A 13120-nucleotide genomic window follows, 5' to 3' on the forward strand; every position below is an offset into this window, starting at 1 on the left:
CCTTTTCTCTGCATCCTCCCAACATTTGTGGTTTCCTGCCTTGTTAATTTTCCCCATTCCCACTGGTGTGAGGTGGTATCTCATTGTGGTTTTGATTTGTATTTCCCTGATGACAAGTGATGCAGAGCATTTTCTCATGTGCGTGTTGGCCATGTCTATGTCTTCCTCTGTGAGATTTCTGTTCATGTCTTTTGCCCATTTCATGATTGGATTGTTTGTTTCTTTGGTGTTGAGTTTAATAAGTTCTTTATAGATCTTGAAAACTAGCCCTTTATCTGATACGTCATTTGCAAATATCTTCTCCCATTCTGTAGGTTGTCTTTGAGTTTTGTTGACTGTATCCTTTGCTGTGCAAAAGCTTCTTATCTTGATGAAGTCCCAATAGTTCATTTTTGCTTTTGTTTCTTTTGCCTTTGTGGATGTATCTTGCAGGAAGTTACTGTGGCTGAGTTCAAAAAGGGTGTTGCCTGTGTTCTCCTCCAGGATTTTGAGGGAATCTTGTCTCACATTTAGATCTTTCATCCATTTTGAGTTTATCTTTGTGTATGGTGAAAGAGAGTGGTCTAGTTTCATTCTTCTGCATGTGGATGTCCAATTTTCCCAGCACCATCTACTGAAGAGACTGTCTTTCTTCCAATGGATAGTCTTTCCTCCTTTATCAAATATTAGTTGACCATAAAGTTGAGGGTCCACTTCTGGGTTCTCTATTCTGTTCCATTGATCTATGTGTCTGTTTTTGTGCCAGTACCACACTGTCTTGATGACCACAGCTTTGTAGTACAACCTGAAATCTGGCATTGTGATGCCCCCAGATATGGTTTTCTTTTTTAAAATTCCCCTGGCTATTCGGGATCTTTTCTGATTCCACACAAATCTTAAAATAATTTGTTCTAACTCTCTGAAGAAAGTCCATGGTATTTTGATAGGGATTGCATTAAATGTGTAAATTACCCTGGGTAACATTGACATTTTCACAATATTAATTCTTTTTTTTTAATTTTTTTTATTTATTTATGATAGTCACAGAGAGAGAGAGAGAGAGAGAGAGGCAGAGACATAGGCAGAGGGAGAAGCAGGCTCCATGCACCGGAAGCCCGACATGGGATTCGTTCCCGGGTCTCCAGGATCGCGCCCTGGGCCAAAGGCAGGCGCTAAACCACTGCGCCACCCAGGGATCCCAACACAATATTAATTCTGCCAATCCATGAGTGTAGAATATTTTTCCATCTCTTTGTGTCTTCCTCAATTTCTTTCAGAAGTGTTCTATAGTTTTTAGGGTATAGATCCTTTACCTCTTTGGTTAGGTTTATTCCTAGGTATCTTAGGCTTTTGGGTGCAATTGTAAATGGGATTGACTCTTTAATTTCTCTTTCTTCAGTCTCATTGTTAGTGTATAGAAATGCCACTGACTTCTGGGCATTGATTTTGTATCCTGCCATGCTACCAAATTGCTGTATGAGTTCTAGCAACCTTGGGGTGGAGGCTTTTGGGTTTTCTATGTAGAGTACCATGTCATTGGCGAAGAGGGAGAGTTTGACTTCTTCTTTGCCAATTTGAATGCCTTTAATGTCTTTTTGTTGCCTGATTGCTGAGGCTAGGACTTCCAGTACTATGTTGAATAGCAGTGGTGAGAGTGGACATCCCTGTCTTATTCCTGATCTTAGGGGAAAGGCTCCCAGTGCTTCCCCATTGAGAATGATATTTGCTGTGGGCTTTTCGTAGATGGCTTTTAAGATGTCGAGGAAAGTTCCCTCTATCCCTACATTCTGAAGAGTTTTGATCAGAAATGGATGCTGTATTTTGTCAAATGCTTTCTCTGCATCAAATGAGAGGATCATATGGTTCGTGGTTTTTCTCTTGCTGATATGATGAATCACATTGATTGTTTTACGAGTGTTGAACCAGCCTTGTGTCCAGGGGATAAATCCTACTTGGTCTTGGTGAATAATTTTCTTAATGTACTGTTGTATCCTATTGGCTAGTATCTTGTTGAGAATTTTTGCATCCATGTTCATCAGGGATATTGGTCTGTAATTCTCCTTTTTTGGTGGGGTCTTTGTCTGGTTTTGGAATTAAGGTGATGCTGGCATCATAGAATGAATTTGGAAGTACTCCATCTCTTTCTATCTTTCCAAACAGCTTTAGTAGAATAGGTATGATTTCTTCTTTAAACGTTTGATAGAATTCCCCTGGGAAGCCATCTGGCCCTGGACTCTTGTGTCTTGGGAGGTTTTTGATGACTGCTTCAATTTCCTCCCTGGTTATTGGCCTGTTCAGGTTTTCTATTTCTTCCTGTTCCAGTTTTGGTAGTTTGTGGCTTTCCAGAAATGCATCCATTTCTTCTAGATTGCCTAATTTATTGGCGTATAGCTGTTCATAATATGTTTTTAAAATCGTTTGTATTTCCTTGGTGTTGGTAGTGATCTCTCCTTTCTCATTCATGATTTTATTAATTTGAGTCTCTCTTCTTTTTAATAAGGCTGGCTAATGGTTTATCTATCTTATTAATTCTTTCAAAGAACCAACTCCTGGTTTCGTTGATCTGTTCCACAGTTCTTCTGGTCTCGATTTCATTGAGTTCTGCTTGAATCTTAATTAACTCTCTTCTTCTGCTGGGTGTAGGGTCTATTTGCTGTTTTTTCTCCAGCTCCTTTAGGTGTAAGGTTAGCTTTTGCATTTGAGTTCTTTCCAGTTTTTGAATGGATGCTTGTATTGCGATGTGTTTCCCCTCAGGACTGCTTTTCCTGTATCCCAAAGATTTTGAATGGTTGTATCTTCATTCTCATTAGTTTCCATGAATCCTTTTAATTCTTCCTTAATTTCCTGGTTGACCCTTTCATCTTTTAGCAGGATGGTCCTTAACCTCCACGTGTTTGAGGTCCTTCCAAACTTCTTCTTGTGATTTAGTTCTAATTTCAAGGCATTATGGTCTGAGAATATGCAGGGGACGATCCCAATCTTTTGGTATCAGTTCAAACCCGATTTGTGATCCAGTATGTGGTCTATTCTGGAGAAAGTCCCATGTGCACTTGAGAAGAATGTGTATTCAGTTGAGTTTGGATGTAAAGTTCTGTAGATATCTGTGAAATCCATCTGGTCCAGTGTATCATTTAAAGCTCTCGTTTCTTTGGAGATGTTGTACTTAGAAGACCTATCTAGTATAGAAAGAGCTAGATTGAAGTCACCAAGTATAAGTGTATTATTATCTAAGTATTTCTTCACTTTCGTTATTAATTGATTTAAATATTTGGCAGTTCCCACTTTCGGGGCATATATATTGAGGATTGTTAAGTCCTCTTATTGGATAGATCCTTTAAGTATGATATAGTGTCCCTCTTCATCTCTCACTACAGTCTTCGGGGTAAATTTTAGTTTATCTGATATAAGTATGGCTACCCCTGCTTTCTTTTGAGGACCATTTGAATGGTAAATAGTTCTCCAACCTTTTATTTTCAGGTTGTAGGTGTCCTTCTGTGTAAAATGAGTCTCTTGTAGACAGCAAATAGATGGGTCCTGCATTTTTATCCAGTCTGAAACCCTGCGCCTTTTGATGGGGTCATTAAGCCCATTCACGTTCAGAGTTACTATTGAAAGGTATGAGTTTAGTGTCATCATGATATCTATTCAGTCCTTGTTTTTGTGGATTGTTCCACTGAACTTCTTCTTAAAGGGGAATTTTAAGAGTCCCCCTTAAAATTTCTTGCAGAGCTGGTTTGGAGGTCACATATTCCTTCAGGTCCTGCCTCTCTTGGAAGCTCTTTATCTCTCCTTCCATTTTGAATGAGAGCCTTGCTGGATAAAGTATTCTTGGTTGCATGTTCTTCTCATTTAGGACCCTGAATATATCCTGCCAGCCCTTTCTGGCCTGCCAGGTCTCTGTGGAGAGGTCTGCTGTTATCCTACTATTCCTCCCCATAAAAGTCAGGGATTTCTTGTCTCTTGCTGCTTTAAGGATCTTCTCTTTATCTTTGGAATTTGCAAGCTTAACTATTAAATGTCGAGCTGTTGAACGGTTTTTATTGATTTTAGGGGGGGTCTCTCTATTTCCTGGATCTGAATGCCTGTTTCCTTTCTCAGATTAGGAAAGTTTTCAGCTAGGATTTGTTCAAATACATATTCTGGCCCTCTGTCCCTTTCGGCGCCCTCGGGAACCCCAATTAAACGTAGGTTTTTCTTCCTCAGGCTGTCGTTTATTTCCCTTAATGTATCCTCATGGTCTTTTAATTGTTTGGCTCTTTTTTCCTCAGTTTCCCTCTTTGCCATCAACTTGTCTTCTATGTCACTCACTCGTTCTTCCACCTCGTTAACCCTTGTCGTTAGGACTTCTAGTTTGGATTGCATCTCATTCAATTGATTTTTAGTTTCTGCCTGATTAGATCTAAATTCTGCAGTCATGAAGTCTCTTGAGTCCTTTATGCTTTTTTCTGGAGCCACCAGTAGGTTTATAATAGTGCTTCTGAATTGGCTTTCTGACATTGAATTGTATTCCAAATTTTGTAACTCTGTGGAGAGGACTGTTTCTGATTCTTTCTTTTGAGGTGAGGTTTTCCTTCTAGTCATTTTGCTCAGTGCAGAGTGGCCAAAAACAAGTTGTATTTGGAAAAGGAGAAAAAGAGAGGACAGAAAGAAGGAAAGAAAAGACAAAAAGAAAAAAGAAAAAAAAAGAGAAGAAAAAGAAAGAAAGGAAAAAAAAAACCGATGGGGGAAGCAAACAGAAATCAAAAAGCAAAAAAAAAAAAAAAAAAAGCACAGGGGCGTATCTTCTGATTCTGTGTACTTCAAGTCCCTTGACTTCCCCTGGAACTTGTCCATCTAGCTGGTCTTCTGGGGGATGGGCCTGTTGTGCTGATTTTCAGGTGTTAGCACCTGGGGGAGCTGCTCTGCCCCTGCCTGGTGCAGGGCTCAGAGGGGGTTGTTCACCCCTTGAGGCCCCAGGAGGAACAACCGCAGTGGCGGAGGCCAGCTCTGGAGCCCTGGAGTCAGCCCCCCGCAGTAACTCCGGAGCTCTCCGTCTGCAGGGCCTGGATGTTCCGGGGGTGGGGCCGCTGATCTGCTCAGCTCAGGGCCGGAGCGTCCTTGCTGTCCTGGGCCCTCCCGGCCTCTGCCTGCCCGGGGGGAGGCCGGATCCTGGGCTGTGTCCCGGCGCCCTGTGCTCCGGAGCCTGCGCTGTTGGATTCGCGCTCCCGGTCGCGCAGCCCCCTCCGCGGAGCCGCCGCCCTCCCCCCTCCGAGCTGCTCCGGGTCCCGCCGTGTGCTGCAGCCCTTAGGGAGCTCGGGGCGCTATTCCTGGGGCGTAGGTGTCTGTTAGTGTCCCAGGGAGCCCGAGGGCATCCCCGCCCTCCTGGGTCCTGCTCCCAACTCCCTGGGAGCCCCTTTCCGCCCGGGAAGGTCGGTGCAGCTCCTGCTCCTCCGGGACGGGGCTCTCCTGTCCTGGGGACACTCGCCCCGGCCTCAGCCCGGCTCCTCGCGGGGCCTCTCCCCCTTGGAGGCCTTTGTTTCTTTCTTTCTTTTTTCCCGTCTTCCTACCTTGATAGAAGCGCGAACTCTTCTCACTGTAGCGTTCCAGCTGTTCTCTCTTTAAATCTCAGGCCGAATTTGTAGATTTTCAGGATGATTTGAAGGTTATCTAGGTAATTTGATGGGGACAGGTGACTTGGGGACCCTACTCTTCTGCCATCTTGCCCCTCCTCCTCAAATGCTTTTTCATACTACATTTCCCCCCTTCCTTTCTGGTATCCAATGACAAGAATGTTAGATATTTTTTCTTTTTCTTTTTTTTTTTTTTTTTTTAGTCACATAACTATTTTAATTACAATACAATAATTAGGAGCAGTACAGTTCACGACAATAGATAGTTTTTCAATTGCAGCAAAAAATCTGAGACTTATTAAATAATTCTTTCTGTTTCTCAAATTGGATAAACTGTATTGATCCATGTTTGATTTTTTAAGATTCCTTTAATCTGTTATCTCCATTCTATAATTTAGCCTATCCAATGAGATTTTTTGTATTTGTATTTTTTAGTTCTAGAATTTTCATTTAGTACTTTTTGTGTTCCATTATTTTCCAGAGACTCCCTTTTTTTTCCTAAGAGTCTATCATTACTTGTTAGACTATGTTTATGAAAGCTGTTAGTGTTTTGTCTGTTAGTGTCATCTGAATGCTATTGTTTCTGTTTTTCCCTATTATAGTTGAGATTGTCCTGATCCTTGGTATGCCCAATAACTTTACACAGCTAAAGTTGCTCAACATATTGAGTATTATAAGACTCTGGTTCATATTAACTACTGTGTTTTAGCAGATCCTCAACTTGTTTAGGTTCATAATTCACATTCTGGCTCATTTTAATGGGCTGAGTCAAATTAAAGTTTAGTATATAGCAATACTAATAATTGTAGATATAATAGACAAAATTAGTAAGATATTGATCTTTCAAAACAATAAAATGAAAAATCCCTCACCACATCTGATCAAAAAAGGAAGATGACACAGATTACCAGTAGCACACAGATGAAAAATGAGACCGATGAGACCAGGTTTCAGATCCTTCAGATATTAGAAAGGTAATAAGATGTTATGAACAACAGTGTATTTGAAAATTTAGATGATATTTACTGGAAAAAATGAAAAAGAAAAAAAAGACATGGAGGTTTGTATAACTATTGAAGAAATAACATGTATAATTAAAACTGTCTTACAAAGAAAACCCCACATTTAGATGGGCTTCGTCAGTAAATTCTACTGAATACAGACAGAAGAAATAACCATTCCTATGAAAACTGTTCTAGACAATTGAAAAAGAAGATCATCACGAACTTAGTTGTTTTTAACAACCTAGGTTTCAAAATCTGACAATGGTATTTTTCTTCCAAAAAACCAATTACTAGGCAATTTGACTTAAACATTTTAAAAATTCTTAAATTTTAACATTATGAATTCACATTATTTATAACGTTTAAATCAGCATATCTAAATTGAGTTTGATTTTAGAATATAATATTAATTTGAAATTTAACAGCCAAATTATGTATGTAATTCACATTAACGGAATAAAGGGGAAGATTCATAGACCTCAAAATATTCAGAAAATACATCTGATAAAATTCAATATCACTTAGTGGTAAGATTCTTAGCAAATTAGGAATACAAGGGATCTTCTTTACTCTGACCTAAAAGTAAAAAATCTAATAATCCTACAGCAACATATCTCATGATGAGATATTGAAAACATCTAAAAGTAGAAAGTACGTTAACTCAACATTGTGCTTGTGATCCTAACTACTAACACAATACAATGAAGAAAATTAAATAAATATAACTTAAAAGAAATAAAGCTTTCAGATTGTTAGATGATATAATTATAACACATCTAAAATATACAGATGATTAGAATTAATAATTGTAATTATTACAATCTATATAATAGTAATATACTAAATATTTCTAATTAATGCAAGTTCAGCAAGGTAGCCAGATAGAAGCTGTGGTAAGTGAAAATTGAATGATGTATTTCCAAGATTCTTGTCTCCTGACTATTCAGGGTTCTATTCTGAAGGAATTCTGTAGATGGCATTAAATTTATTAATTAGCTAACTTTAAAATAGGGTGGCCATCCTGTGTTATCCTGTTAGGCCCAACATAATCACATGAGCCTTTAAAAGAATAGGAAGATGAGAAAGTAAGTCTACGAGATGCAGCAGAGAGGGAGACAGAAATGAAGCAGAACAAAAGAGAGGTCATAAAGATTTGAAGCATGAGAAGGACTGGACCTGCCATTGTTGCCTTTCAAGATTGAGGAATGGGCCCTTGAGCAAGGAGTGTGGGTGTCCTGTACAAGTGGAGAATAATCCCTGGATGAAAGCCAGTAAGGAAGTGGGAGATGTCAATAGGTAGCTTTTCAGAATTGAATTTTTTCAACCACTTGAATGAGTTTGGGAGATGAATTTATCTCCCGAGTCTCTAGGAAGAGATCCAATTAACCCTTGCTGTGCCCAGATTTGTGACTAAATTGTAAGATAATGAATGAGTAGTCTTTTGAGCCACTCAGTTTGTAAATTTGTTACGATAGTGATAGAATACGAATGCATAGGTTGAATATATGAAAATAAACTGCCTTTCTATATTTCAGCAACAAATAGAGGAATTTAAAAATATTTACAATGTCCTAAAAATACACAGGGGAAAAATTGAAGATATGAAGATTTCTAGAGGGGAAATTATACTCCATTTAGAAAAATTTAAGAAGTCCTAAATAAATAGAATGTTTCCTTTTCATGGACTGGAAGACCAACAGTTTAGGGTCAATACTGATCTGTATATTTAATGCAGTCCCAACCAAACCTCAGCACGTTTTAGTAATTGTTAATGATTATAAAGTTTACATAGAAATGCAAAAAAGCCAAGGATAGCAAAGCCAAATTGAAGATGAAAAAGTAGCAGGGATGACTATCAGTTATCAAGTCTTATTACAAAAGTTACAGTAACTAAAAGATCCTTTCCTACTGGAACAAAGATACACAAGCAAACCAATGGCACAAAATTGCATCTAGAAACTGACTTGTACATATATGGTTACTTGATTTACATCAAAATTGCCCTTGTAAAATAGTGGGAAAATACTGCCTGTCAATTTATAGTGGTGGGTGCCAGCAGATATCCATAATGAAAAACAATTAAAACTTGATCCTTATCAAGTTTGTCTGATAATACAAACAAAAATCAATTTCAGATCAAAATCCTAAATATCAAAGGCAAAGCAATATAATTTCTGGAAGTAAATATAGGTAGATATCTTTATGACCTAAAAACAGGACTAAAGGGGCAAAACTCTTAAACCAGCACTTCACAAAAGAAAATATCCCCCCCAAACAAGAACATGTGAAAATTATACAACTTTCTTACTGCAGATTAAAGCTACAGTGAAACACCACTCTACATCCATCAGAAAGGCTAAAATTAACCACTAATGATGGTAGGGAGAACATGTTAGGATGTGATTGGAACTCTGCCTGGGTAGCTCAGTGGTTTAGCACCACCTTCAGCCCAGGGCCTGATCCTGGAGACCTGGGATCGAGTCCCACATCAGGCTCACTGCATGGAGCCTGCTTCTCCCTCTGCCAGCACCACAACCCTGTGTCTCATGAATAAATAAATAAAATCTTAAAAAAAACAAAAACAAAAACAAACTCTCTTAGGTTGCTGGTGGAGAAGTAAACTAGTACATTTTAGAATTAGGTTTCTGTTTGGCATTATCTAATGATCCAGCACTTCCTCTGTATGCAAATAGGCATGTACAAGAATGCTTATAGCCCATATTTATAATATCCTTAGACACTCAGATTGCTTATTTTTATTAGCAGTAGAATGATAATAAATGTTGTTAGTAATAAAAGTAAATACTATAGAGCAGTGAGAATAAACAGACTATAACTGTATATGTACATGTACATATACTAAGCCAGATGGCTCTCATGAATATCATATTGACCAAAAGAAGCTGGATACAAAATTATATATTTATTAATTATTATATAATTTAAAAATGTATTTTTTTTTTTTTAGGAGCACTTGGGTGGCTCAGTTGGTTAAGCATCTGACTTTGGCTCAGGTCATGATCTTGGAGTCCTGGGGTGGAGCCCTATATCTGGCTCCCTGCTCAATGGAAAGTCCACTTGTCCCTCTCCCATTTCCTCTGCCCTTTCCCTCACTTGTGCTTGCTCTCTCTCTCTCAAATAAATGTTTAAAAATATATATATATATATTTTAAAATAGGGAAAATCATACAAAAAAGATGAATTAGGACATGTAATTAGAGTGAAGTTAAAAGTCTTTCAAAAAAGATGAATTAGGATATGGTATTATATAATATAAGCTATTAAAGTGGCTTCTGATGTGCTGGTAGTGTTCCATTTCTTGACCTGGGGGAGTGATTTCTTAATCATTCATGTGTATGTACTTGTCTTTCTGCATTTTTCCCCATTACCTATTTCTTTAATATAGATGTATTGGAGAGAGAGGGACAAGAAAGAGGAAGAAGAATATATTTAGGATAGAGAGTACATTTGAACTCAAACAAAAGAGGGGGTCCAGCAAAAGAAATACAGGTGGAGAGGTGAATAAATTGAATGGGCAATGACATAAAATCTAGAGAAGAATGTATTTCAGGAAAGAAATGGAGTTCATCTCTGTCAGATGATACCAATAGGTTAGAAAATTAACTTTTGGATTTGCCAAATTAAAAGCCTTTTCAGGGAACTGTAGAGATTAAACTGATTAGATAGAATTGAGGGAAGTAAAGGTGAGAAATTAGACACTGAGAATAAATAACTCTTATGAACAGTTTTAGCACTAAAGTGGTTGGGTAATAAATGGGGTTTAAATCAGAGGATAGAGTAAGCAAGATTTTATATATATAAAATGAAGGTTAAGAAATATTTGCATACTGAGAATAATCATGTAATGGAATGAGACAAATGCTGATTTTAGAGAAATATTCTGGAACAGGTCAGAGATATGAGATGGATTGTACACAGGAGGAGTTGTCCTTAGATCAAAGAGAGATAAATATTCCATTACGGAAGGACAGATTATGGAGATCTAGATTCAAATATGGGACATATTTTCTAGTGAGAAAATTAGTTATTTCTCAACTACCATCTATATTCTGAATGAAATATGAGATGAGGTCAGCAAATGAACTAGAGGAGGAAGGAAGATCAAGGGTTTGAAAAGAAAGGAACTAGTATGAAATAATCACTTTGTAATGTGAGCAAATGCATGTTCATGGGAAATTTATTAGAATTGTCTTGACTGTATTGAATGGCCATTTGAGATTTGTGGCCATCTTGGAGTCTATTTGATTAATGAATCTAAGAAATTGTTCAAGGACTACAAACATGGAAAATTAATGGTGAATGACTGAGATTATTAACTGTGGTTTTAAATGCTTGAATAAAATGAATATATGGAAATTATTTAATTACTATTCAGTTGCTATGTTTTATGTGGGCCAGCAGAGCCCTAAGTGAAGTTTCAGTCTGAATTACCTGTTTTTAGTCTCAAGATTATGGTAATGGGATATTAATAACTTATCCATCTGTATATTCACAGAAATATTTATTGAATTACTGTATACCAATATTTATTGAATTACTGTATACTGTATACCAATCTAGATACACTAGGAATAAAAATATACACCATTTTCGCTAGCCTACTGAATCATCTATTTTGGAGAAACTAAATGTTAAGTTACAGACTCCGTTTTTCTGGGACAATTTATAAAATTACTCTCAAGTACTGTCTTTGCAAATTCGATTTTTAAGGTGAAACTGTATTTGTATGATTTTTCTTCCTGAGTAACTATATTTTGGCCTAGAATTAAAACAAAACAAAACAACAAAACATAAAGGGCAAGGAGTCACAAGTAATTATTTGGAAATAAGGAAGGTGGAAATTATAAAGAAGTAAAGCTGTTCACTCACTTTACTACCTAGAGGAATAACTATAAGAAGAAAAGGACTAAATCTACTCTTTAGGTTTCAGTTTATATCTCTGCATGCATGTAGAAGCATATCTCTTCATTATTCTAAATATAAAATCATTCGGAATTTCAAAAAGTGACTCAGGAAAGTAGACTTGTTTGTGGACTTAGGATAGTCAGGCCATTTAGAATCAAAACACTATAACATTGAATTTAGTTTATAGGAAATACATTCAACTTCAATAAAGAGGGAGAAGGATGATTTATGAAAACTGGAAATCCTGGAAGAAAGGTATTTGACTGAAAAACCCATCCCTTTTATGAAAAAATACGGACTTCATATTGACTGCTTTGTCAATCACAATGAAACATTTCCAAATTATTGAGAAAAGTATGGGTAACAATGGTCAATTCATTTTCCTGCATTATGATTGATAGATATAGTAAGTTTAGTAGTAAAGATGGTCAACTACACATCTAGGAAGTTGGATTAGAATCTTGGTTTAATTTAGTAATTTGACAAATTTAACAAAGTTAAGTTTGTTAGCTGTATCTGCTTCCTGCTTTTAAGATAAATACAATTGGTTAATATCCTAAGTTCTGTGAGTCCTAGTCTTTCAATGAAAATTTATTGATCTTTCATATGACGAACACTGCACTAAGTGTTGGGTAAGACAAAATGAATATAGAGCTTGTATGCAATTTGTTAACAACCTAGTGGGGAAGAATTGCATTTCATCTCAACACTGAGTGAGGAAAACAGGCAAGTTCAGAAAAGGAGAAAAGAAACAATCCAGAATTCTTGAAAGTGAACGTTAGGAAGTTAAAGGGTTAACTATGTTCTAACCACCAGTAAGAGGAGGAGCTAGGCGTTGATACTGTGATAAGACCAAAAGTATACTTGGGTGACTTTGGATATTGGAGCTGTTTGTTGTGAAACTTGAGAAATAAAAAGCATTTTGAGGGAAAACTTCAAACATTTATACCAAAGTAGAGATCCTGATACATTATACACTTATTTGTCACCCAGTTTCAATAATCAAAACCTGGCCAATTTCATTTTATCTGGACCCTTACACAAATTTTAGAAGTGCTTTTATTGATAAGAGTTCAATATGGGAAATACTAGATATGTTAAGAATATGCTTTGTTAAAAAAAAAAAGAATATGCTTGGTTAGCATGTCACTTTATATGCTACTTAGCATTTGTACTTTTTGTACTATTCCAAAAACCTAGATACTACTGCTGCTGCTGCTGCTGCTGCTGCTACTATTGCTACTACTACTAGTGCTACTGCTGCTGCTGCTGCTAATGCTACTACTGTGACTATATTACAGTGAAGAGGTTGTAAAAGCTTATGTGCCACTTCAGGTCCTCTTGGGTTAATAGGCTTGTTCCAACCTGAGTTTGGGCTCCAACACAGGTGCCACTTGATAGTCTCTTACCTCATACCCATGTCTCAAACATTTTATCTCTTTCTATAAATAAAATTCATGGATTTATTATACCATAGTTGACTACAAGTTCAACATTTTCTAAAGTACATTTTCCGTTCTTTTTAAAAGCTATTACTCTCATAATTTCTTGTGTTTCTTTCCAGGTTCAGAAAGGATAATATTTATAAGCTGATGCTATACA

Source organism: Canis lupus, chromosome 7, assembly GCF_003254725.2.
Source record: "Canis lupus dingo isolate Sandy chromosome 7, ASM325472v2, whole genome shotgun sequence".
NCBI classification, from domain to species: Eukaryota; Metazoa; Chordata; class Mammalia; order Carnivora; family Canidae; genus Canis; species Canis lupus.